We start from the raw sequence: 27942 nt of genomic DNA on the forward strand, positions 1-27942 counted from the left end.
AAAGAAAAGCATACAAAAATAATTTTACGCTTTCCTTTGAATTTAGGGTCATCTTACTTTTAGAAAACAGACCTTTGGGGCAGTATATTTTAGCAATTTTGAGTACTAACCACCAAGATACTGAAACTTGATCGAGGGAGATGTAGTCTTTGAGTTTCAAGATCCATATCCTTACAGCAACTTTAACATAGTAATGATCATACTCAGAACACAATAATTACATACATTTAATTAAATTTCATTGAGAATTACCCTTACTTCTCACAAGACGTGGGATATTTTACATTTAAAATTTAAAGGTGCAAGTGACGTATTGCATGGAGCGCTGGGTATGGTGCATCAACAAAGAATTTTGGAACACTGGAGAAAAAAATAAAATGAAATAGTTTGAGAAGAAAAAAAAGGAAAAAAATAAATAAAAAAATAAAGGTGAGGGTGACTGGGTGGCTCAGTGGGTTAAAGCCTCTGCCTTTGGCTCAGGTCATGATGCCGGGGTCCTGGGATCAAGCCCCACATCAGGCTCTCTGCTTCAGCGGGAAGCCTGCTTTCCCCTCTTTCTCTGCCTGCCTCTCTGCCTACTAGTGCTCTCTGTTTGTTAAAAAAAAAAAGGGGGGGGGGTCTTAAAAATAAATAAATAAATAAAGGTGCATGTGAAGTCTACACAAACCAACCCACATTTTTTCTGAAAGCTAACACACTAACGCCCCTAACTGAATTCTCCTTAGAAGCTGCATTTTTCTAAGTAAGAGAAATCAACTGAAGACAGTTTTAAATACATCTAACCAATAAGACTGCAATATTCAATCAATTAATATTATCAGTGTGGTGATTATTTGACTATCTTTGATATCAGAGCCATGCTTCAGAATTTCAAGATTCACTTCACTTTGAAAAATCAAAGTATACATGCTTTTTACCTACTGTAATATAAAATATACATATTAAAATTTTATCAAAAAATTGAACACACAAAAGGAGAGTGCACACTTTACCAAGAATTTTGACAAAAACTTAATTTGTTTTCAGATATCTTAGTATCTATGAAATATATAAAACATAAGCTAATGTGAATGTGGTGTATACTGTTTGTATGACAAAGACTGCCGGTATACATAAGCATGAGAATTTTTAAAAGACAGAAGTATATATAATAATAATAATAAAAAGCAAACCAGGATCTGGGAAACCTATGTTTTAGCCTCAATCCTGCTTTTGTCTATAAGTTATGTCGCTTGTTTAACTTTTCTCTCTCTTTTTTCTGTGACAAGCATCTTTTTTTTGGTTAATTATATTTTTATTGAAATATAGTTGACATACAACTTTTTCTCTCTTTAACTGGGAATAATATATTCCTTACCTAGTTTGTTGAATATAGAAATGTAGTTTTAAACAAAATCTATAAAAACATATGAAACATAATTTCATTATTTAAGTGTAATTTCCTTAGGGGTCATAAACAACTTCACTCACTAAACATTTGTTATCCAACATATGGCTCTCTCTCTTTTCTTCAAATTATCATATCTTGGACTTTTCTTCTACTGGGAGAAAAGGCAAGAAAGGGGAGGAAGAGATAAAAACATTTTATTTCTCCAATCCATCACTTTATTACCGTAATTTAAACTATTCTAGTTGAAGCTTTTGAGGGAAATGATACTGAATTCAATACTTAAAAACACGTGTTTGATGTCTCATGTGTATCTTTTGACTTTGAATGGTATCATGTGAAGAGTGAAGAATGAAAGCAAAGACTGCAACAAAAAATAGCTTATTTCATAAATGAATATGCCAGAAAGTAGATATTTTACTGTGTGGATCATTATCATCATCCCAGGCTCTAGTGTAGTAGAGAATCTGGGATATTTATTATATGAATGAATGTCTCTATCTTTGCAAGAAAAAAAAATAATTCCTATTCTTCATATACCTAATTATTTGCCATGGAGTCATTCTTACCACAAATTTTTCTCTGTCCCCCACATAATTGCTTTTCCTATGGTTTCTAAATTGGGATTCGTTGGCATTTTATCAAATGTAGGACCTGTAGTCATCCCTTAACTTGTTTGGCAAGTTCAGTGGTAACACATTTTTTCTACTTAATCAGGAGGTGAAGTTTCCAGAAACATCTCAAAGATAGAAGGACAAGACTTAGAGAACTTAAAAAAAAAAAAAAAAGGCACTGTCCTTGCAAAAAGTGATGTAAGAGGTAAGGAGGTTAAGCAACAAAACTGAACAAATGAGTTTGTGGAGAAACTTAGCCTTTTATAGTGTAAAAGGAAACAGAAGTACTTTCCGCCGGTCTAATGAAGGGTTTTGAAATTGAGGGTCCTTAGAGGAAACCTGGAATTAGAACAAGTTAAAAAAGTTAAGAATGTAGGGAGTGAATGGAGAGGGCTTGTTTGTCTAGAGTTGGTGCCTTAATAGAAAAACGGCAGGCCAGCAGTAATGCTGCCGCTGATAAATTGGCATGTATAAGAATGGGGACAGGAAAGCACGGTGCTAATGACAGAGATTTTTTTTTTTTTTTTTTTTTTTTTTTTTAAGGAGCACATGAACTAATCCAAAGGAGTTACTTAAAATTACAGTTTGCTCTTTTCTCTCTCTCTCTCAGAATTGTTTAAAGAGAAGAGGGAGAGGAAAAGGAAAGGTGTAATTTATAGGATGTACCTTAGGAACTATTATTAGAAGAATAAAAAAGAGAACTACTGGCAAATGTAAGTGCATTAAAAATGCAGTAATTAAAAGGTTCTACAAGAAAAAAGGAAAATCAGAGCTAACAGTCTTCTATTAACCTACTGTGATTTATAACTCACATTCTACTTTTTTCTTCTAGTACAAGTTCTCTGTTACTGTGTATAATAGCCACAGCAATTTTCTGTTGTGGTAACCCATATTGGTTGTAGTGAGTGGATCTTAATTTGTTTTTAATGTGCCTCTAGTTCATCAGCTTCAATTTCAGGGGGAAATTTCTCTGTGCTTCAAATAGCACCCAGTGTAGCTACTGTGTATTTGCAACTGATGTCTATTTTGGTAATACAACAGTTATCAGTAAATAAGAAGAAACAATGAAATGTGTTACAACATTGAAGGAAAGGACAAGGATGGATATAACTGATGATGAAGTGTATTTATTCTGGGAAAACCGAGGTGGTATGTAAATGTTGGGAAGTGGGAAAGGATACACTAAAGATAAATCTAGAAAAATAAAGTGAGAATAAGATAAATGCAAGGAGTGTGATGAATCATTTCCTAAGGAAATTAACCTAAATTCCTGATGGATGGTTAAGCATTCTGTGAACACATGAAAGCACTTGTGTTTCTAAATGTTAAATTAAGATATGCTCAAAATTTCATAAGAAATCAATACCGATTAAAATGCTGAGAATGTTTGGCAATGTTCTAAAGATTACGAGCATTATCCCACTTAAAATGCTTCTAAATAATATAGGTAGGAACGAATATATACCCTATGAAAAACTGATGTAAAGAAATATGAAGCTTGCCCAAAGTCACACAAGAAGTTAAGTGGCAGAAATTTCAAATGCAGGTGGAATCGGGTTTCATGCACAGGTTGACTCCTGAGGTAGGCACTGGTAGTCACAATACCCTCTGTGTCCAAGAGAACCATAAAGATACACTGTTACTGTTGCAGTTGAAATTTTTACAAGGAAACCACTAATGGAATTGAAGTACTTCATTGAACTAGCACACCTAGCACAGGTTACTAAGAAAGATCTTCAGGTTCTTTCTGCCAAGGCTGAAGATGGTCTCTCCTGGCCTCATTGCAGTGCACCAAATGCTGCTCAAATGTGTCAAAGTGCCTAGCTTATTACAAGGGCATTGACAAAAGTAGAGCAGAAGAGAAAAAAATAATAATGAGAAGAAGAGCAACCTGATGTCTCTACTTAGTTTCTTCTTTCTTCTGCCATGTATGCTTTCTAAAATATCCCTCGGTCCAGCTCAAATTAAATCCCATGAAATTTTGTTTGAAGTTTATTGTGTGCTACTTGAGAAATGATAATGTTTCATCAATGTTTTTATGTTATCTCCAATAGCCCTTGCACCTCATCTGTCCCAAGGACATCATGGAAAATAATTTGAGGACAAACCAAAGTACTCTCACACCTTAATCATTTGGCATTGAGTTGATAACAGAAAGGGCAGGATGGATGACTGCAGTCACCCTGTCATTTTGGAGGGAAACATCTCAGAGGAGAGTAAATATGATAGCCATTTTATCTTGAAACCAAACCAAAGGCATGATTTCCTTGTAATCCTTGGTGATTGGAGAATGAAAGACCCAATATGACCGTAGGAAAAGAAGATTTTATGTTAACAGCAGAAATAGTTTAACATTTTAAGCAATATGAAATTTACAAAGTGCATAAGCAGATATAATCTCTTTTGATCTAACTCCCTGAGAGGCAGGTAGCTGTGTATCCACAGAAAAGTTGCTTGTTCTTTCTTAAATATCAGCTTTCTCAATTGTAAAGTGAGAAAAACAATAATTCTCCTTGGGCAAGTTACTTAACCCCTCTGTTCCTCAGTTTCTTCATTTGTAACATGAAACGATAGGATGAGGTTGAAATATAATTCTGCAGATATTCAACTGTTTTTCATGTAGAGAACTGGCAATTTCATATGCTTTAACCTAATATTTGTAGTGTTGTTGTAAAGATGAATACACTTAAAACAGGGCCAAGATCTTAGTACACACTCAGTGTTAATTTTATAAATATGATCTCACTTCATTCTTAAAACAGTCCTGTGACAGATAATTGGGTTCCACCTTTGGGTATAAATTTATGTGAAAAAACATATACTCTTTATGGATTTATAAGGGGGAGGAATGTAGCTTTACAACAAATACCACTGCAACATAACCCTTTGTCCAGTGCTTTCTAGGCTCCTCAATGTATATATACTGTATCAGCCGCTAACAAGTTCTCTGAGCTGCTTTTCCCTCCCATCCAAATTTGCCATCCACTGGATGCGTCACTAGTTTTGTAGTTGAGGTTTTAACAAATATTCATGGGACTTTTACCTTATAAAATGGCTTAAGGCCAAAAAAATGAGTAGCTTTATGCTCATCAACTTAGATAGGGGTATAAAAGCATGTCAGAGGAAATTTTTTAGTGGATTCAGGTATTGCTTGGTTAAAAAAAAAATAAAGTGGAATTTATATAATATAATGTACAGGAAGAAATAAAATAAAAATTCAGAGTTATTTGTTTTTATATTCTGATATTTTTGTGGAAAGTTTTTCCATTTTGGTTTTAACTTCTAAAATATCAATCATAGTACATATACTAAAAATTGGAATGATACAGAGAAGATTAGCTTGGTGCCTGCACAAAGGATGCCATGCAAATTCATGAAGTGTCCCATATAAAAAAATTTTAAAATAAAATAAATAAAATAAAATATGAATTGTAAGGTCCTTGCCAGTGAACATTGTGCCTTTGCACATATGCATATAACATGTATACAATATGCATTATACACATGTAAATACGTATATAATATGTATACTCAATTGGTACATATTAAAAAGGAATAACTCATTAAAATTGAAAGTATAGGATGCTAAATATTATGGAGACAAAATGAGTAAAAGAAATACATTTTTGAGGGACGCCTGGGTGGCTCAGTTGGTTAAGCAGCTGCCTTCGGCTCAGGTCATGATCCCAGCGTCCTGGGATCGAGTCCCACATCGGGCTCCTTGCTCAGCAGGGAGCCTGCTTCTCCCTCTGCCTCTGCCTGCCGTTCTGTCTGCCTGTGCTCGCTCTCTTCTCTCTCTCTCTCTGATAAATAAATAAAATCTTTAAAAAAAAAAAAATAAAAAAAAAAAAAAAAAAAAAAAAAAGAAATACATTTTTGAAACTGTTTAATCTGTATTTTATAAAAATGCCTTTGAAAATGAACCAGAAAGATCACATGCATATTTTGTAAAGTATTCTCTACTGTGAATAAATATATTATATAAAAGTCAAGGGGGGCGCCTGGGTGGCTCAGTGGGTTAAAGCCTCTGCCTTTAGCTCATGTCATGATCCCAGGGTCTAGGAGCCTGCTTCCCTCCCACCCCCTGCCTGCCTCTCTGCCTGCTTGTGATCTCTATCTGTCAAATAAATAATTTTTTTTTAAAAATCTTAAAAAAAGTCAAGGTATTATTATAATTAACAAAACTTATTATTGGATTTTTTCCCCAATAATTTTAATAGTACAATAGTTATTTTGGGTCCCTTTCTCTCTGGCTATGAGTAAACTAATTCAACCCTGTACATTATTATTTATTTGAGAAATAATATAAAATACATCAGAAATTTTTTCATAAAATGTATTTTTGCACATATGCAAAGTCTAAATGATTGAGATAGAGAGGTCTTTTGTGAACCCTACTGAAAAAACAAACATCAAAAGAGAAATGTAATGTAGCTATTTCTCCTATCCTTTTTTCTCAAATATAATCATTCGAGAGGATTATTATAATTTTTGAAAGAATCGAAACTAACAGAGCAGTAATCGTAGTGAATAGGAATTTTAATAATTGAGTATTCAACATATTCTCTTATTGGACTGAAAAATAATTTTTCTCTTAGTATACAGTATGTGTGTACAGTGTGAGAAAGTGCATGTGTCAAAACACATGAGGCTGGTATTTTTTTATTGGGTTTGTTGGTTTTACTTCTAGGATTTTGTTTCTAAAATGGTGACTTTGGACATGAACTGACATCATCTTCATTATGCCAAAAAGAAGACAAGATAAGAAAATAGGATTTGTTTGCCCAAAGTTATGCCAAAAAGAAGACAAGATAAGAAAATAGGATTTGCTTGCCCAAAGTTACCTATCTAGAATTTGTTTGCCCAAAGTTCAGATCAGATCTCAAAATTCCTGTCCAGTATTCTTTCTTTCACATATGGATGCTACTTACTTCTATTAACTAATTTATTCTAGAATTTAATCATTTTCATTTTCTTATTTTTCTTTCTGTCAAACTGATATTATTAATTCTTTAAATTTATAACAGTACCATTGGAGTAGACAGAAATCTACTGAGCTAAGAAATAAGATACCAAATTTTGCTTGAGAATAATAGAAGGGTTTTCAGCCATTTATCTATAATTTAAATTATTAAAGTCGAATCACCATTAATAGGAATTAGTAAAACATACATATCTGGAAAGTGGCTGATGAACAATAGAAAGATTTACAGACTTTTGTCCATCTCAATGACTTCATTTTCCATTCATTCTTGTTCAGGATACATAAGCTATTAGCATATTATTTGAAGTAGAATTCAACCACTATGAAAGTATTTTTTTAACAAAAATAGTTTTTAAAGATCATGAAGATATCAGAACTCACATAGAAAACCTAAGTAACATGAAGAAGATTCTTTTTTAATTTAAAAATCCACTCAAACTCCTTCCTCAAGTAATTCTTCCTTTCCCTTTTACCTTCCCCAATTTGCTATCTTGATTAATATCTACCTAGTCTGTTCAAAATGATTTAGATACAACTAAGAGTTTACTATAAATTTGACCCAAACATACTAAAGAAATCCAGCAAAAAAATATGAGAACAATGTATTTCTCACCTTGAGAAGGAAAATCTCATTGGATAAATGACAAACTGATGGCAAGGAAAACTAAATTAACCATCTGTCTAAGGCAGCTCCCCTAGCTTTCTTTATTTTTCTTCTTGCACTTATAATACCTGGAATAGCACAAATTGCCTGTTTATTGACTTTTTCCCCCTCACTAAGATGCTAAACTCCATCAAAACAGGAACTTCAATAGATTTTCTTAAACAGTGCCTGACACATAGGTTTCCTAAATATTTGTAGAATGAATAAATAAATGAGAAATTGGTTGTTTGGGGAAACCAAACTAAACTAAAAATAGTTTTATGGTTAACAAAATAAAACAATATTTGTTGAAAATATCTATAACTTGTCTCTAATGAGCATGGTAGTATTTAGATTGTGATTGAGTTTCATATTCCCTTTCAGGGTCATAATCCTGAATATCACTTCTTATTATATAGTATAATACATAAGTCATGAGAATTACAGTAAAATCCATACTGGCTTTATGACTGACCTTGTTTGGAATAAATCTTCAATTTGGATGTGATTTCTTATAATGGGCCAATTTCGCTGAAAAGCAAGTAAGTAAAATATATTGATTAATTGAGAACTGTAGTTAATTGGGTTTTTACTAAAATTTATTTTTACTGGCACAGAGTAGGTACCTAATAAATATTTGTCAAATATGTGAAGTTTAGTTAGTTAAAGTAGACTTGTTATTTTGTTTTTAGTTACTCAATAAAAAGAGAATTTTTCAATTAAATATGTAATATGCAATGACATTAGAATCCACATAACAGACAAATAAGCAATTTAAAAATATTACAAGTTCTTCCCGTTCTCTTCTTTTTCATCTTCCTTTCCATCTTCCCTTCTCTTTACTTATCTTTCTTTCCTGAATAATTTAGACCCAAACTCATTAGATGGGGACAAGTAAGGTTAGCATCCATAGAGAGTATAGGTATAGGTATATAGACTCTATAGAGTATAGAGTATAGGGAGAACTCAGCAGCCTGAAGAGCAGTGTTGGAGCTCAAGAAGGATGAGAAGAGCATCTGGTGTGGGGAAGGAGGACTGGGATGTTCAGCATCAATAGAATAATATACATGAGGAAATTGATCAAATAAATATGTTAAGCAAAATTGGGAGATAGGGTTTCCACTGTTGTAGAAAGAAGTTACAAATATGAAAAGAAAGAAACTATGTTGGATCCTGTGGTGTTGGCTTAAAAACGCACATATCAGTGTGAATTCCTAGTGTATGGATATAGATAGAAGATATATGTTAATATGTGTATATATGGAAAAATAGATAAATAGATGGATAGATGAATTTTTCCTACATATATTTTCTTAGTTCCAAATCCTGAGAACAATGACACACTCAAACAATGGGCACACCTACCTCCCAAATCTTGGTTTCTAAATACCATTTCTGAATAAAAGAAACTAGGACTGCTTGGAGAAGTAGCTGTTTGCACAGCTGGGGCATGAGAAAGACAAAAAGAGCCTCTCTTATTGTACAAAAATATGGAAGTACTCAAAAAAATGCCAGGGACATGTCAAAGAAAGAAGAAGTCAGATTAAAGAAGATCATACTGCCCATATCTAAGACTATTAGAAGATCAAAGTGAATAATAATAAAAGCAAATGATAACCCGTTGGATAAAATGGATATCCATGAGCTTATATTTATCTTAGTAAGTCAGTAAGTTGAAAGTTAATGTACTTCTCCATAATATACTTACCAAAAATTCTTTTACATGATCACCTTAATCATGAATTAATACTAACTTCACAAGTTATGTACCAAATGATAGGATACTGTGAGATGAACAAAAAAATCCCTTTCATGATTCTTCAAAGACAGACAATTTAAATCCAGTAATAGGAAAGTAGAAGATAAACCTCAAAGAGCATCTTGCAAAATAACTAAGTCGTAATTTTTTTAAATGTCAAATCCATGAAAATTATGGGGAAATTGAGGAAATCTAGATTATAAGAGACTAAAGAGGCAGAATAATGAAATGCACTGCTTGATTCTAGACTGGATCCTTTTGCTATCAAGAGTATTATTGAAACCAGCAACAAAACTTAAATGCAGTCTGAGGATTATATGGTAGTGAGTATCTATTTTCTGAATTTAGTGGCTGCATTTCATTTATAAAGAGATGTCCATGTTTGTGGGGAAAATATGTTCAAGTGCTCAGTTGTTACTACTCTCAAATTATCATAATTTTCAGATCATTCAGGAACAATATTATTTGTACTGCAGTTACAACATTTTTGTAACTTGGAATTGTTTCAAAGTAAGAAAATAACTTAAAAAATTCAAATTCAACATCTTCCATGCAATTTTGTCATAATCCTAAAGTAGTGTTCAGGTTATAGAAAAGTCATGTATATTTCGTGAATTTGTATAATACAATCTGAAGTGTAGACTGCAGGCCTCCCCTTTTAAAATAAGGTAGGTAAATAATTAAAAAAGAACAATATGCTTTGTGGGGTTTCCATTGAAAACAATTAAGATTTCTCAGATGTTTGGTACTAATGGTTATAGTGATGGTTTTCTGTTTTCTTTTGTTTAAATGTGAAAGGTCTTTTTATTTAATTTAGTAGGAAGGAGTCAAATCTCTGATAGGTATTAAGACATCAATGAATATTGTCTAAATGGGAAATTATGAAGGGCACCTGGGAGGCTCAGTTGGTTACGCATCTACCTTTGGTCTAGTCATGATCCCAGAGTCCTGGGATCAAGCCCCATGCTGTGAGCCTGCTTCTCTCTCTCCCTCTACCTGTCACTCCCCCTGCTTGTGCACTCCTCTCTCTCTGACAAATAAATAAATAAGCTTTAAAATGAAGTTATGATACTTCCTGAGGGGCAGAAAACTTAGCAGAAATAATATGTGGATAGATAACATTTTTATACTTACCCACATTACTATAATACAACCATTTTTAAATAGTATAGCAAATAATAGAAGGCAGAGGCTTAACCCACTGAGCCACCAGGTACCCTAATAAATAAAATCTTTTTAAAAAATTGAAAATTACAATATTAAGTTTGTGTGGCATAAAATATTCTACTTGTATTTGAATGCTTGTTTAGTTGGTCAATCAAGTAATAATTTTTATATCTGGCATTTAAAATAGCTGAAAGATTATCATAATTAACCTAACAAGGGATCACAGAGGTTGACTATATCTTCCTAAAGGCAAAAAATATTTAAAGGAGACTATCCTTCGAATATTCTTTTCCCCTGTTTTGGAGAATACTCATTCTTAGGTAGAAATGAGTTGTGGGCATGAGGGGTTTGGAGTATGACTGGAGAAGTTAGGAGTATGGGAGCCCCAGGATATCTGAAATTTGCTATGCTTTCATAGAAAAAACATTTCCCCATGTCTAAATGTCTGCTAGTCTTGGGGATATCCTCCTAGTCAGGCATTGCAACGTACTAATAGAAGCAAAAATATAACAATAAGACCTCTTACATTTCATGGACTCTTTCTTAACTTGTGAGAAAATTAACTTTCCACAAATATGATTTGAAGAAATTTATGGTGTTCACTTAAGAAAAGAGAACTCTATATTACTAAAAACAAGTTAGGCTAAGATCAGTAACATGGTATAGAGGGTTCAAACTATAATTCTGCTCTATAAATATGGAAACTTAGACAAATTATTTAACCTCTTTGTGCCTCATTTTCTTCATATGTAAAACAAGGGTAATAATTACACCTAAATCATGGGATTATTATGAGCATTACATGAGACAGCACATGTAAATTGCTGAAAGTAGTACCTAGGACATAAGAAACACAAATTCCTATCTCTTATTATAATTATTTGGGATCAAATTTGCTATCAAGCAAAAATGGAAGCTACACTAAGAAATGAGGATTTGTGGGGCACCTGGGTGGCTCAATGGGCTGAAGCCTCTGCCTTCAGCTCAGGTCATGTCTTTCCATGTCTTCTGCCCATTTCTTGATTGGATTATTTGTTCCTTGGGTGTTGAGTTTGAAAAATTCTTTATAGATTTGGATACTAGCCCTTTATCTGATTTTATTTGCAAATATCATCTTCCATTCTGTTGGCTATCTTTTGGTTTTGTTGACTGTTTCCTTTGCTGTGCAAAAGCTTTTGATCTTGATGAAGTCCCAATAGTTCATTTTTGCCCTTGCTTCACTTGCCTTTGACAATGTTTCTAGGAAGAAGTTGCTGTGCCTGAGGTCGAAGAGGTTGCTGCTTGTGTTCTTCTCAAGGATTTGATGGATTCCTGTCTCGCATTGAGGTCTTTCATCCATTTTGAGTCTATTTTTATGTGTGGTGCAAGGAAATGGTTCAGTTTCATTTTTCTGCATGTGTCTGTCCAATCTTCCCAACACCATTTGTTGAAGATACTTTTTTCCATTGGACCTTCTTTCCTGCTTTGTTGAAGATTAGTTGACCATAGAGTTGAAGGTCTATTTCTGGGCTCTCTATTCTGTTCCATTGATCTATGTGTCTGTTTTTGTGCAAGTACCATACAGTCTTGATGATTACAGCTTTGTAATAGAACTTGAAATCTGGAATTGTGATGTTGCCAACTTTGGTTTTCTTTTTCAACATTCTTCTGGCTATTCAAGGTCTTTTCTGTTTCCATATAAATTTGGGGGCTATTTTTTCCATTTCTTTGAAAAAAATTGATGGTATTTTGATAGGGATTGCATTAAATGTGTAGATTGCTTTAGGTAGCATTGACATTTTCACAATATTTGTTCTTCCAATCCATAAGTGTGGAAGGAGTTTCCATTTCTTTGTGTCTTCCTCAATTTCTTTCATGAGTACTTTATAGTTCCCTGAGTACAGGTTCTTTGCCTCTTTAGTTAGGTTTATTCCCAGGTTTATTCTTATGGTTTGGGGTGCAATTGAAAATGGAATTGACTCCTTAATTTCTCTTTCTTCTGTCTTGTTGTTGGTGTATAGAAATGCAACTGATTTCTGTGCATTGATTTTATACCCTGATGCTTTACTGAATTCCTATATAAGTTCTAGCACTTTTGGAGTAGAGCCTTTTGGATTTTCCACACAAAGTATCGTATCATCTGCAAAGAGTGAGAGTTTCACTTCTTCTTTGTCAATCCAGATGCCTTTTATTTCTTTTTGTTGTCTGATTGCTGAGACCAGGACTTCTAGTACTATGTTGAGTAGCAGTGGGTGATAGTGAACAGCCCTGCCCTGTTCCTGACCTTGGGGAAAAGCTCTCAGTTTTTCCCCATTGAGAATGATATTTGCTGTGGGTTTTTCATAGATGGCTTTGATGATATTGAGGTATGTATCCTCTATGTCTACACTATGAACTATGAAGAGTTTTGATCAAGAAAGGATGCTATACTTTGTCAAATGCTTTTTCAGGTTCTATTGAGAGTATCATATGGTTTTTGTTCTTTCTTTTATTAAAGTTTTGTATCACATTGATTGATTGTGGATGTTGAATCAACCTTGCAGCCCAGGTATAAATCCCACTTTGTCGTGGTGAATAATCCTTTAAATGAATTGGCTAGTATTTTGGTGAGAATTTTTGCAACAGTGTTCATCAAGGATACTGGTCTCTAATTCTCCTTTTTGATGGGGTCTTTGTCTGGTTTTGGGATCAAGGTAATTCTGGCCTCACAAAATGAGTTTGGAATTTTTCCTTCCATTTCTATTTTTTGGAACAGTTTCAGGAGAATAGGCATTAATTCTTCTTTAAATGTTTGATAGAATTCCCCTGGGAAGCCATCTGGCCCTGGGCTCTTGTTTGTTGGGAGATTTTTGATTAATGCTTCAGTCTCCTTACTGATTATGGGTCTGTTCAGGTTTTCTACTTGTTCCTGGTTCAGTTTTAGTAGTTTATACTTCTCTAGGAATGCATCCATTTCTTCCAGATTGTCTAATTTGCTGGTGTTTAGTTGCTCATAATATGTTCTTATAATTGTATTTCTTTGGTATTGTTTGTTATCTCTCCTCTTTCATTCATGATTTATTAAATTGGATCCTTTCTCTTTTCTTTTTGTAAGTCTGGCCATGAGTTTATCAATGTTATTAATTCTTCCAAAGAATCAGCTCCTAGTTTCATTGATTTGTTCTACTATTCTTTTGGTTTCTATTTCATTGATTTCTGCTCCAATCTTTATGAATCCTCTCCTCCTGTTGGGTTTAGGCTTTCTTTGCTGTTCTTTCTCCACCTCCTTAAGGTGTAGAGTTAGTTTGTGTACTTGAGGCCTTCTTATTTCTTGAGAAAGACTTGATCTGAAAATATGCAGGGAATGATCCCAGTCTTTTGGTACTCGTTGAAACCTGATTTGTGACCCAGAATATGATCTAGTCTGGAGAATGTTCCATGCACACTGGAAAAGAATGTGCATTCTGTTACTTTGGGATGGAATGTTCTAAATATATCTGCAATGCCCATCTGGTCCAAGGTGTCATTTAAAGCCTTAATTTCCTTGTTGATCTTTTGCTTAGATGATCTGTCCATTTCATTGTTGGGGGAGGATGTTAAACTCCCCTACTATTATTGCCATATTGTTGATGTGTTTCTTTGATTTGTTATTAATTAGTTTATATAATTAGCTGCTCCCATGTTAGGGGCATAGATATTTAAAATTGTTAGATCTTCTTGTTGGACAGACCCTTTGAGTATGAAATAGTGTCCTTCCTCATCTCTTATTATATAGTCTTTGGCCTAAAATCTAATTTATCTGACATAAAGATTGCCACCCCAGCTTTCTTTTGATGTCCCTTAGCATGTAAATTGTTTTCCACCCCCTCACTTTAAATATGGAGGTGTCTTTGGGTCTAAAATGAGTTTCTTGTAGACAGCATATCGGTGGGTTTGTTTTTTTTATCCATTCTGATACCCTGTGTTTTTTGATTGGGGCATTTAACCCATTTACGTTCAGGGTAACTAATGAAATATATGAATGTCATGCCATTGTATTGCCTGTAAGGTGACTGTTACTGTATGTTGTCTCTTTTCTTTCTGGTTTGTTACTTTTAGGCTCTCTCTTTGCTTAGAGGACTCCTTTTAGTATTTGCTATAGGGCTAGTTTGTTGTTTGCAAATTCTTTTAGTTTTTATTTGTCTTGAAAGCTTTTTGTCTATTTTCAATGACAACCTAGCTGGATATAGTATTCCTGGCTGCATATTTTTCTCCTTTAGTGCTCTGAATATATCATGCAAGTCCTTTCTGACCTGCCAGGTCTCAGTGGATAGGTCTGCTGCCAATCTAATATTTCTACCATTGAATGTTACAGACCTCTTGTCCTGAGCTACTTTCAGGATTTTCTATTTGTCTCTGAGACTTGTAAGTTTTACTATTAGATGATGGGGTGTGGGCTTATTTTTATTGATTTTGAGGGGGGTTCTCTGTGCCTACTGGATTTTGACGCTTGTTCCCATTGCCAAATTAGGGAAAGTCTATGCTATAATTTGCTCCAATATACTTTCTGCCCCCCTCTCTCTTTCTACTTCTGAGATCCCAACTATTCTAGTATTGTTTAATCTTATGGTATTACTTACCTCTCAAATTCTCCCCTTGTGGTCCAGTAGTTGTTTGTCTCTCTTCTGCTCAGCTTCTTTATTCTCCATCATTTGGCCTTCCATATCACTAATTCTCTATTCTGCCTCATTTATCCTAGTAGTAAGAGCCTCCATTCTTTATTATACCTCATTAATAGCTTTTTTGATTTCAACTTGGTTAGATTTTATTTTTTATTTATTTATTTTTTAAAAGACTTTTTTAATTTATTTGACAGACAGAGATCACAAGTAGGCAGAGAGGCAAGCAAAGAGCCCGATGTGTGGCTTGATCCCAGGACCCTGGGATCATGACCCAAGCTGAAGGCAGAGGCTTTAACTCACTGAGCCACCCAGGAGCCCCTCAACTTCGTTAGATTTAGTTATTTTATTTCTCCAGAAAGGGATTCTCTAGAATGTCTAGTATCTTCTGTGTTTTTTTCTCTAGTAGGTTCTCTAGTATCTTCTGTGCTTTTTTCAAGCCCAGTTAGCACCTTGATAGTTGTCCTTCTGAACTCTAGTTCTGACATATTACTAATGTCTGTATTGATTAGGTCCCTAGCCATCATTACTGCCTCTTTTTTTTTTTAATGTGAGTTTTTCCACCTTGTATTTTATCCATATAATAATGGATGAATGAGAGAACAAAATACTAAAAGGGTAACAATGACCCCAGAAAAATACAGAGTAACCAAGTCAGAAGAGATATAAAACCGGGGGCAGAAGGAAGGAAATATGTATATATATATATATACTAGAACAGAGCCACACACTTGATTTTTGGTGTATTTTGGTCTGTTAAAAGAAACTGTCTCCATGGAGACACACACACACACACACACATAAGGTTAAACATGATGAAGGGATAGAATATGACTGTAAACATGAAAAATTTAAAAAGGTTCTAAAAAAGGAATTGATAAGATAAAAAGTTGTTTAAAAAGAGAGGGGGAAGAATGTTATCAGACTGGAAACTAGAACAAAATGCTAGATTTAGGGTAATTTTGATCTATTAGAAGAAACTGTATCCCAAAATTTTAAAGAAGGAAATACCTATATGTTAAAAAAAGAAAATAAGATTAAATATAATGAAGGGATAGAATATGACTATAACAATGAAAATTTATAACAATGAAAATTTTAAAAGATTTTTTTAAAGGTATTGATAAGATAAAATATTTAAAAATTTTTAGAAAGGGAAAAAGGAAAAATTTTAAAATTAGAATAAGAAAAAAAGTCTGGGGGCGCCTGGGTGGCTCAGTGGGTTAAGCCTCTGCCTTCAGCTCAGGTCATGATCCCAGGGAGGTCATGATCCCAGGATCCATAAAACAGGGAGCCTGCTTCCTCCTCTCTTTCTGCCTGCTTCTCTGCCTGCTTGTGATCTCTCTCCCTCTGTCAAATAAATAAATAAAATCTTTAAAAAAAAAATCTGAAAAATTTAACTTTGAAAAACTAAAGAATCATGAGGAAAAGTCATGAATTCTATGTGCTGTATTCCTGTAGCTCTGAAGTGTGCAGTTCTCATTGATTGGTAAACTTGGTCTTGGCTGAATGTTCTTGTTGATCTTCTGCGGGTTGGGGGGGGGGGCTGTTAAAGTGATTCTTAAATGTCTTTACCAGAGGCAGAATTGCACCTCCCTTGCCAGGGGCCAGGTTAAGCAATCTGCTCATTTTTGCTTTCAGTGGCTTTTTTCCCTGAACGCTTTCCGTAGAGCTTTGGAGAACAGGAATAAAAATGTTGACCTCCCAATCCCTGGCTCTGTAAAGCTGAGAGCTCAGGGCCACAGTACTCAGTGTACCCTCAGAGAAAAGCAGTCAACCTCTCCTGTCTCCCTGGTCTCCAGCCACACTCTGAGCTCACACAGCCCATGAGCAAGCATTTCTATGTCTGGTCATGGCCCTGTTTGTAGTCTCCAACCCCAGCGAATTCCTGCAACATGCTCCCATACCACCTCTCACAGAGGAGGAAGAAGGCAGTCTACCCGGATCTGCCACTCGAAGAACGGTGGCCTGAATATGCCTTGGATAACAGTTTAAGGTAACCTCAAGCTGAGAGCCCACTGCTTGGCTCCATCTCTGCAGCCAGCTTCCCCACTCTGTACCTGTTAGCTCTGCCACATCAGACACCTCTGGTCTTTTTGTGACCTGATGGGTTCTGAGACCACACTGTCTCCATGAGGGCTCCACCCCCAGCTTAGCCTCTGGGGCAACGTCCCTCAGTGGAGCAGACTTCTAAAAGTTCTGATTTTGTGCTTCGATGCTCTGCCACTTGCCAGGAGCTGCCCCCCCCCCCCCGAAATCTCTCTTCCTGTATATCACCTCAGATTCACTTCTCCTACCTTCCAGAAAGTGGTCACTTTTCTGTTCCTAAAATTGCTGCTCTTTTTTGCTTCGATCTCCAGTTGAGTTTGTAGATGTTCAGAATGGTTAAATAACTATAGCTGAACTCCTGGGACCCTATGATATTAGGTTTCCTACTCCTCCACCATCTTGCTCCAGACAGAAAAGATTCTTAAAACTAGTTTGAGAACATTGATCAATCAAGGCCACTTCCTAGTTGGTTCAGTGGCTACACATCTGCTCTGGCTTCCCCAGCTGCTGCTCCTTCATGCCAGCCTGAGCTAGTTCTCTTCTTTCCAGTGCTGGCCTGCGGGAAGGGCATTTCATCTAGCACATAGCTAGACACCCCCATGCCGAGCACACTCTCTTTGCACTCCGAGTAAATATATGTATTGGCCTATAACTAACGCCGTATTAAGGCGTTATGCAAGTATTCCTTTTTTCCCCATCTGTAGAAATGGCGATGATAATAGCAGTATTCCTCACAGCATTGTTATAAGGATTTAATGATAAAACTTAGCAATTTGCCTGGCAGTCAAAAAACACAAGGTGTATTACTATTGTTTTATTATTATTATTATCTATATGATAAAATAAGATCAGAGTCTGAGACATACATGTGAGGGTACACTTACAATTTTATACTATGATAAGAACAGAAGAGCTAACATTTCAACTATTTTTAAGAAGGAATGCAGTTTTTCCAGATGGAGAGGAAGGGAAGAGCATTCATGAATTCCCCATGTGTTTTATCTAAACTTGACTTGTTTTCAAAAAGTCAGTGGGCCCACAGTTATTCCACTGAGAAAGTACTTTTGAATTGACCATGTCCACACAAACTAATCAATCAACAAGTAATTGAAAACCAAATCTGTGAAATATGCAGATAAAGTATAAGACAGTCTCCCAGCTGGTTTTCCTATATCCACATTCTTTCTTCCTTAGCATAAGGAACCTTATATTCATAAGGTTGACACACTAATCTTCTTTCATGCAGTTTTCATCATGCCAAAACTGCTGAAGAACATGGAGTAATTTTCAAATAACTGCTGTATAAAGCCCATATGACTGTGTCTAGACTCAAGAATCACCCATAGTCTTGCAATTCAGAATACAGCACCAGCACCAACATCACCTGGGAACTTGTTAGAAATAGATAATCTCATACTTCAATCCAGACCTACTAAATTAGAGTCTGCAGTTTACCAAAATCCCCACGAATGCAAACTAAAGGTTGAGAAACAGTACTACACAACCTCCATTAATCTAAACCAAACAAAATCACTATCCCATTACACAACCCATGGTCCCATCAAAAAGAATGAAGTCCTTTCATTAATATCTCTGCATCCAAACAATCCCTTTGCTCGTAATCTTAACACCACTAGAAATGTTTTATTTCCTTTCCCCCTTTATCTAAATCCTATCTGTTTCTAAAGGCCCATGGAAAAAATCCTATACCTTCCATGAAACCAACACCATTTCAAGCCACACTAACCTTGCTGAACATTCCTGCATTTAGGGAAGTACCATTTCATTCTTCTTATTTATTATCATTCATTATTCATTGAATAATCATTTTCTAAATGTTTAGTATTGTTTACTGGGCACTGTTGCATTGGTCAGAATGCAAACAAAAACACAGACTTTCCCTGCTTTCCTTAAGCTCACAAATGGAGAAGAAACAGTTCAGTAGAGATGCCTTCTGCTCCACAGACATATAGGGCAAATGGGTAGATGTGGAGGTGCAGGGCCATACGGGATAAAGCAACATGATTTGTGCTTTTTTGTTGTAAAAACTACCTAAATGAAGGGAGTAGTGCTGTTGAAATATATTAAAACTTTCTGTGGCATCAAATAGATTAAACATTTTAACTGATAGAGACAAGACAGGGATACTGTGCTTGGTTTCATGTTAATTTTATGATCTTACAGATGATTAAGGGTTTTTTAATAGGATGGCAATATGTCTTTCTTTGTTCATTCAACAAATAGCAGAATTTTAAAATAGCCCTTATTTGTCCTTTTCTGACTCTTTAGGCTTCAGACATGGTGTGCACTAAATAAATACTTGTTGATGGAAGACAGTCTTTGATCTCAAGTCAGGGACTAGGTTTACACACATGGAACAACCATTGCACAAATGCAGCCCTTTCCTCCTACTGCTTTTCATGACATAAGGAAATGTTCATGAATTTGCAATGACACTTTGGTTTACTAGCAGTGTCTTTTGGATCAAAAAGTTCCTCCAGGGTGCCATGGAAGTTTCTGTTTCTCTGTAGCTAATGTTTTTGTTCACCAGAGACTGTTTTGGAGTATAGCCAACCAAATGGAACTGGCTAGTAAAAGCTTTTGTGGGTGAGCAGTTTGGAAACAAGTTTCAAGACCATTTGCCAGCTAAACCTCAGCAGGTAGAATTTTAAACAACATAAGTTAATATAAAGGCTTCAGCTGAAAAAGCCTGGAGGAGCAACGAGAGAGAAAATGAAGTAGGTAACATCCCATATTCTTTGAGGGTAAAAATCAAAGTTAGCTTTTCTTATAGTAGCAAAACTACCCATTGGCTCTTTGGATAGAAACGGATGTTTTTGGAAGATAGTCACCCTTCAAAAGGTTGCATGCTCCAAACAACAGCACCAGAGTACATTAAGGTTAGATATTATGCAAGACCTTTTGTGAGCCTCTTGTTTTCTTCAGTGTGATTTGAGAGCAGGATCACACAAGGAAATTTCAAACCAAACTGAGTAAAAAGACTATAAATAACATAAACTAGAACGTTATAGGATCTGGTATTAAACAAAAAGTACCCATCACTTTGGTTAAAGAACCAGCAACTTCCTTTTATTTATCATTTTCAAATTAGTTACAACCTTCCCTTATCTTCTTCAGCAATCTTGGGGAAGGTGAGTATTCCCACATCCCGTGCAATTTTCTTTTCAATGTTTAATTTCTCTGGGTGCAGGGAAAAAAAAAAAAAAGCTCTGGACCCTTAATTGAGCAATTATTATTTCTTAAGTGAATATAGAGTTTGAGGATAGTGCCAACATCTCCCTTTCATCCAGAGAACAAGTCTGACACAGTCAGCGGCATACGTTGTCTGGCAACACCCCAGCTTTAGGTAGAAGAACCAAGTGAAGACTGAAAGGGAAACTCATTCTTCATCCCTAGTCACTCCCTGGCATCTACTGAGGTTCTTGAAAGAATGCCAATTAGGACCGATTTACATGTCTCCTTGGAGGTTTTAGATAACTCTTCACTAAGAACTGTTTGTTTTTCTCATTTAGACCATTTCTCCAGAGTAGGATTTGCAAACTTGCTGCTGAATATGCTGTTTGCAGATCATTGCTTGGTTTCCATACTGACATAAAGCACTGGTACTTGAAAAATTCATTAAGAAGTGACTCATCTGAACTCCCAGATCTCAATCTGTGGAGTGATTTTACCACATTTTCTACAGTGTTGTTCCAGAATCCAAACAGCAGAAAATAAAGAGTCCGTATGCAAACAGTTTATAAAATATGCCTAGATGAGGAACTTACTGCTTCATAGCTTGAGCCATTGTTTGAGCAATTCTAATTGTTTTAAAATTTTCTTTATATAGAGCTGGAATCCACTTCTCTGCCATTTTTCTTGGTTTTCTAGATACTCACTGTCTCCTTTATATAAAAAGCCCTTTGAATATTTAAAGATAGTTTCCATGCTTCTCTTCCTCTGCAGGTTTCTCTTTAATTAAACTACTCTTCCTTCGGCTACTCCTAAGGTTATATGGCATCCAAACTTCATCATTAATGAGCAGATTTTGAACATAGTCTGTTAATAATCAGCTCAATTAAAATAAAAAATATGTACAACTTACTTAAATATAAATTTAAGGTTAAATAATCTTTTTTATGTTTGGTTAAGTTTTGATTGAATACTATATTTAATGGTCTATAATACCTAAGATATAATCAGAAATTGCTATTAAAATGTCAGACTAGTAGACCCAGCTGCAGAAAGCATCTTTTTGTTTGCTTCTGTTAATGAAAATTTTACTGGACACTACTAAGAGGTGATTGAAAAATCATGCTGAAATATTACTGTTATCTACTGGTGTAAAATTTCTCACCAGAAAACTATGAGAACTTTGGGATTAAATGTTTGCTATCTAAATACAAGTTTTAGCAGCCCCTAAAATTGTTAGGAACACCTTAGAACACTTTGCTTCTTAATTACAGTTTCCCCCCAAAATTATTATACAGTATCAAATTAAAATATAGTTACTATTTGAGAAATTTCAAGCATTTATGAAAATATAATGAGCTAACCTTTTAAATCAGACTTGAAGACAGTTTGAATATTCCTTATATGCCCACAAAAGTTTCTCTAGTCTTTTGCAAAATGCTAACATGATTATATTTGTCCAACAATGTAGATGGTTAATATTCACCCAAGTGACATCAACAATTTAATGCATCATGCTTTTTCTTCTCATTAAAATTGCTATTACTGAAGCTCGACTAAATTTTCTTCATGCTTGGCCTTCTGTATAAGTCTGAAACCCTACAGTTTTCCTCCTATACCATCACGTTTGGCTTTGTCTTCAGTTATTTTTCCTTCCTTCTCTTACCTGCTTTCAAGAAATAGAATGAGGCTCTTTAATGTGCCAATTCCAAGTATATTCAGATAAAATGCAAATAAATCAATAGGCTTCTTCAGGAAAGTTTACATTTGAATGTGAGAGGCTGTTTCCCTTACTCATTGGCTCTCCCACTGAGGTTAGATGACCCATTGCAGCGACTTGCTGGAGTGAGTTTCAAATTGGTTAAAAAAACTCCTAATAAAGGAATGGTGGCAGAAAGAGAGAAAAAAAAAATCTGTGAAATAGGAAAGTCCAAATGTATATTCTTATCAAGTCTTATACTTGTCCAACAGTTACAAGCCTCTCTGAAAATATTTATATGTGTGGGTGGGGGCAAGTTGCCCATTAAATTGTAGGAAGTGTTATCAGATTCATCAGGACTTGGTTGTAAATTTGACTACACAGTTTTGGCTCATAGAGAAATAAGGAGGAAATATCTGATTAAAGTGTGCATTGCTGCTGAGGCAACTGAATGTTGCCATAGCAATTGAGATGAAATGTGCAAGAAGTGAGATAATTAAATCTAACCCCTTTAGTAGTTTTGACAGTCAATGCATTGCCAATAGGAAAAGTTATCTACAGTATTAAGATAAAACACATTCCTCATGGAAAGTCTCCTTACTAGTATTTTGTTGTTCCCTTTCTAACTACATTGCTTTAGGTGTCTAATTTGAATGTTCTCTTTTAATAATCAAATACAGTTTTGACCTTGGTCTACAGCTGCCTAGAATTTCTGCTAGTTTATTGTATCATGGGAGCAGACATCTATAAAAAATATCCAATTTTTTCCCCTCAAGTTCTTTAAAAAAGTATACTAAAGCCAAAGCTGTCATATTTGAGCTTAGAATTCAATAATATCTAGAACGTGCTGCCCTCTTCAGGAGCTGGTGCTTAAAAATACTTTACTTTTTTTTTTTTAGCAGTTTAGAAATTATAAATATGAATTATAATATCAAATATTGTATTGATAATTATTTGGGAATAAGCACGACATTAGTAAAATATTTCTAAGTTAAAGAAGTTTTTCCATTAAAATATTTCAAGAAAAATCAATAAATATAAATTTTGAAATAAATTATTAATATTTACAATTAAGTAAAAAAATAGTTTTCTTAAAAGAAACTACACTCATTGGCAGAATTCCTGAATCACTACAGAATTTCAGAGTTCCATATTTTCTACCCAAATATTTCTTTAAGAATACAAATGACTAAAAAAGATATCTTTGATGTCAAAATCTAAGTAGGACACACTTCAAATCTTAATTTTATTCTCTAGGAAAAAGCAAATTTTGTGAACACCAAAATTTGTCATTTAAGGGCACCTGGCTGGCTCAGTCATTAGAGCATGCAACTCCTGATCTCAGAGTCATAAGTTCAAGCCCTAGGTTAGGCATAGAGTTTACTTAAAAATATGTATTTGCCATTTGAAATTTTAGCTAGTTTTCATTTGTAGAAACATTATCTTTTTTGGAAATAATGATTCAGATTACTTAACACATGATAAATTTTTATTCAAATTTACTTCTTCAAAAATAATCCTGAAGGGTCTGAAATATCATTATTCAAAAATTCAAGTAAAAACCCTTTTCTGAGTATGTTATCTATTAAAATTTCCTTAGCCATCATCTAGTTTTGATAGAGAAGTTAAGGGAGATGAACTCATTGTGTTTTTCTCTAAGTTAAGTTTATGATATTTAAAAAATAATTAAGTAAAGGAATGGAAAATGACTAATATGTAATAACATTATCAGGATATGAGAAAAGCATTTTTTCTCACATCTGGACATGTTTCTTTATATTAGAATTATTGACATTAAGAAAGGTTTTTATTTTTAACTAATTATTAAATGTGAAAATGTTGATTAAAAATCTTTAAAGAACACAATAAATTCAAGAGAAAATAGCTTTTTAAAATATGATTTTGCTCTAATTTTATGTGATGCGATTTAAGACCTTATTTTTAATTAACAGAAAATAATATAAATATATAAATAATGCTTTATTATCATTTATTTAGTATGAAAAAGTAGAAGTTTGGACTCTAATTTTGTTTCTCAGTTCCTACGTTAGATTTCCAGTTCAAGATTCCAAACAGGAAACTAATTTAGATTTTTTTATAAATAGTCATTAATGTTGATTTCAAGAAAGTAGAATGACCCTCAGTTTCCCCTTCAAGAGTTTTAGCCATAGCTGTCCCATCTGTATCATTGAAAGATTCAACTGAGCGAAAGGGGAGAAGAATAAACAGTTAATTGGCAATATTTTCTTAATCCTATAATATTTGTTTGGGGAAAATAAAATGTTTTATTTCTGACCTTGAAATTACTTATCACAACAACTGCTTAGTCTTAAAGTAGCTCTGTCCACAGGCATGCAATACGTGTTCAATAATTCTTAGAACACTGATTCATGCTTTCTGCAATAGATTTACTTCATTTTTGTTTTGCTGCTGATGCATTACATTTGGTGGTTAGAACCCCTGTGGATGGAGGTATAATAAATAACAATATTTTCTTTGCTTTCCAGGGTATTTATGGCATAATGATAAATTTCATCTTTCCCAGAACGGTAAGTAAAGAACTCTTTCTATATAGGATAGTACTCAACACAAACAAGAAAAAGTGAATTGCTATAATAAAAGTGGAGTGGCATTTGCTAAATATATTAAATGATCTGATAATTATAAGATAGCTTATACTCTTGAAATAAATGGATGCTGCATTCAAATTCTATAAGCATTCCAAAATTCTCACCATATATGCTACAGGCTCTTTGAAGGGAATATAAGGTTTCTGTTTTCTTGGTTGTATGGAATTTGAACACAGTGGAGTCAACATTTTGTTTTCTGGGGGTAATTTATTTTAAAATATACACAGATACAGAAATAAATTTGGTTTATATTCTATGAACATAGAGAAAAAGCATATCTGTGATACATATTGAGAGTGGGTGAGTAAGAGTCCTTTGGAATTTTTACTGTTACATAAAAACTGATTGTAATTTATGTTTGACCAGGGCTTTGCAGCATCTGTGAATTTAAAAGTGTTTGTTTTTTAAGAGTATATATCATAACTTCTCCTAGGCAAGCTAGCTACTGTATGATTTTGTTTAAACACATAGTTTTCTTGCCTTTACATTTTTATGATGCAAAAAGGTAATATTTAGTTTTAGTCTTAATCATAGCCTCTTTACAATTCAAATAACAATAAAAATTAATTTTATTGAATGGGAAAGGTCAATGTAAAGTGACATTTCTCAGGAAGTTATTACTGTCTCCTATGAAGTTTTTTTTCCCCCCAGTGGTCTTGGATAGTCCCTATAAAAAGTAGGAATTTCCCACAGTAGGAAAAAAATCTCTTTGAAATAAACCAATCATCAAAAGTGCTATTAAGTGAAAAATCAAGGCACAGAATACATATATTATATGTTGTGTACACATGTGCATGTGTATCCAATGGAGAGAAAATTGAGAGCATCCTGGTGGTAAGCTTAGAAAAGTTTCACAAAAGGTGCACAAAACAGTGAGAATATGGGTAGTTTAATAGTCTTCACTCCATCTTCATTCCGTATAATAAATATGTATTATGGGTGCCTGGGTGGTTCAGGTGGTTAAGCATCTGCTTTCGGCTCACGTCATGATCTCAGGGTCCTGGGATCAAGCCCTGTGTTGGGCTCCTAGCACAGTGGAGAACCTGTTTCTCCCTCTTTCTTTGCCCCCCTCCACACACCCTACTTGTGCTCTTGCTCGCTCACTCACTCTCACTCTATCTCAAATAAATAAATAAAATCTTTAAAAAATATATGTATTATTTTTGTAATCAGAATGAAAGTATTATTTCAATAGTTAACTTAAATAGTATATTTATTATTAATGAAATACGGATATATATAATAGAGGAAATACCACGTGTGCCAATTGCATAATCAAAATGATCTTATACAATTTTAAAAAAGGAAAAAACAAAAACAAAAAGACCCTTTCACCTAGTCACAGAAGGAGCCAAAATAGAAATTGAAGATTACTTGGATTTAAAAAAAAAAAAGGTGCCTGGATGGCTCAGTGGGTTAAAGCCTCTGCCTTCAGCTCAGGTCCTGGGGTCGAGTCCGTCATCGGGCTCTCCGCTCTGAAGAGAGCCTGCTTTCTCCTCGCTCTCTCTCTGCTTGCCTCTCTGCCTACTTGTAATCTCTCTCTGTCAAATAAATAAATCAAATCTTTTTTAAAAAAAGACAATGAAGTATTTTAAATGAGGTTAAAGCTATCAATTTTATTAATTTTACTACAATACAAAAGTACTCCTAGAATTCAGGAAATGCATGTGTAAAAAATAAACATTTTAAAACTGTAATTTAAAAAATCTTTAGATTCACATTCGTGTTTAGTATAAAAGAATTTGATATTTTATGAACTTTTTCAGAAGAAAAGGTCTAAGGGCACCTGGCCGATTCAGTCAGTAGAGTATCTGATTCTGGATTTCACTGTTGTAAATGTGAGCCCCATGTTGGGTATAGAGATTACTTGAAAATAAAATCTTTTACAGATAAATAAAAATAATTTTTTTTTTAAAAGGAAAAAAGGTCTAGCTACATAAAAGCTAAAACATGAAGGTGAAACTTTTAAAATAACTCAAATTTTAAGTCAGTAAATCAAACTACTCAGTAATAATAAAAAACTGATCTAAAATCTGTATAATTTACTCATCTACAACCAAGAGTCATCTTTGCAAGTTTAATGTGCAAAATTATTTTAAGGTCCAAGATGAAAAGAAAGTATAATAGACAACTAGGCAATTATAAGGAATTTTTAGCAGAGTTCTTTTTTTAACCTAAATGATGTTAATAAATAATTTCTTAATCATAAACACAATAGTAGAACAAATAGAATATTTCTGAGATTAAAAATTTCTTCTCAAGAGTGACTTATTATAGGGTGAAAACTTAGCATATAAGTATAAATTGCTGTTGTATCTCGAATATCCAGCAACTTTGTCTGGACATAGGCCAATAATTTCAGAAGAAATTTGGGGAAGAAAAAAAAGAGTGCTCTAGCAGGTATTTTAATCCTGTTTACTTTAATGCTTCCCGAATTCTCACTTCATCCCACTTGCTCTCAGTTTACATAAAATTAAAACAGAACTTGTTCTCTGCTTGTCTAGCTCACAAACGAGAAAGGATACTATAAAAGCCATGAGGGGCAAGAGAAATGAACTGAAAAGTTAGAGTCCCTTCATAACTATTCATCAGCTTTAAGAATTGAGAGACCAAAGACTAGCTGTATGATTTTGAGAAGATATATCCTGTACTTTGGGTTTAAAATTCATGATGTCTTAAATCAGAAAGTTATACTGAAACATTTTTTTATGAAATCTGAATTCCTTTCTAGCCCTAGAATTTTACAATAGAATGATGTATCTTTAAACTTACTATACAGAGCATAAGATAATATTGTGATATTTGGAGTCATTAGAATGAAAAGGTTTTAATGATTAAAAGGGTTATTTTCATTCATTTGTGAAATTCACTTTTTTTTTTTTAATTTTATTTATTTGACAGAGAGAGAGATCACAAGTTGTCAGAGAGGCAGGTGCCCCTTTTATCCAAATTTGTTAAGCATCTGCCTCAGGCTCAGTCATGATTCCAGAATCCTGGGATCAAGCCCTGCTTCAGGCTTCTTGCTAGGGCAGGAAGCCTGCTTCTCCCTCTTCCTCTGCCTAATGCTCTGTCTGCTTGTGCTCGCTCTCTGTCGAATAAATAGATAAATAAAATCTTAAAAACAAAATCAAGCCCTCCAAAAAACACAAATTATATTGTGTAAATAAGAGACTATATATTGTGCATTTTCATAATATTCTTC

The 27942-nt window shown here is 34.2% G+C and overlaps 1 protein-coding gene and 1 non-coding gene across 2 annotated transcripts in view; both read left to right on the forward strand.

The window, feature by feature from the left end:
- The window catches only part of ADGRL2 (adhesion G protein-coupled receptor L2), a 605011-nt gene that overhangs the window by 356422 nt on the left and 220647 nt on the right, over window positions 1-27942 (forward strand). Inside the window, exon 5 of the mRNA XM_059136196.1 lies at window positions 24618-24659. The gene's annotated coding sequence lies outside the window, so the exon portion shown is untranslated. The remainder of the gene's footprint in view (window positions 1-24617; window positions 24660-27942) is intronic.
- LOC131810648 (U6 spliceosomal RNA) lies at window positions 5289-5394 on the forward strand. Its single transcript, XR_009345647.1, has one exon. It is a non-coding gene; the product is annotated as a U6 spliceosomal RNA (small nuclear RNA).

The sequence above is a fragment of the Mustela lutreola genome, chromosome 10 (assembly GCF_030435805.1).
Source record: "Mustela lutreola isolate mMusLut2 chromosome 10, mMusLut2.pri, whole genome shotgun sequence".
Classification (NCBI taxonomy): domain Eukaryota; kingdom Metazoa; phylum Chordata; class Mammalia; order Carnivora; family Mustelidae; genus Mustela; species Mustela lutreola.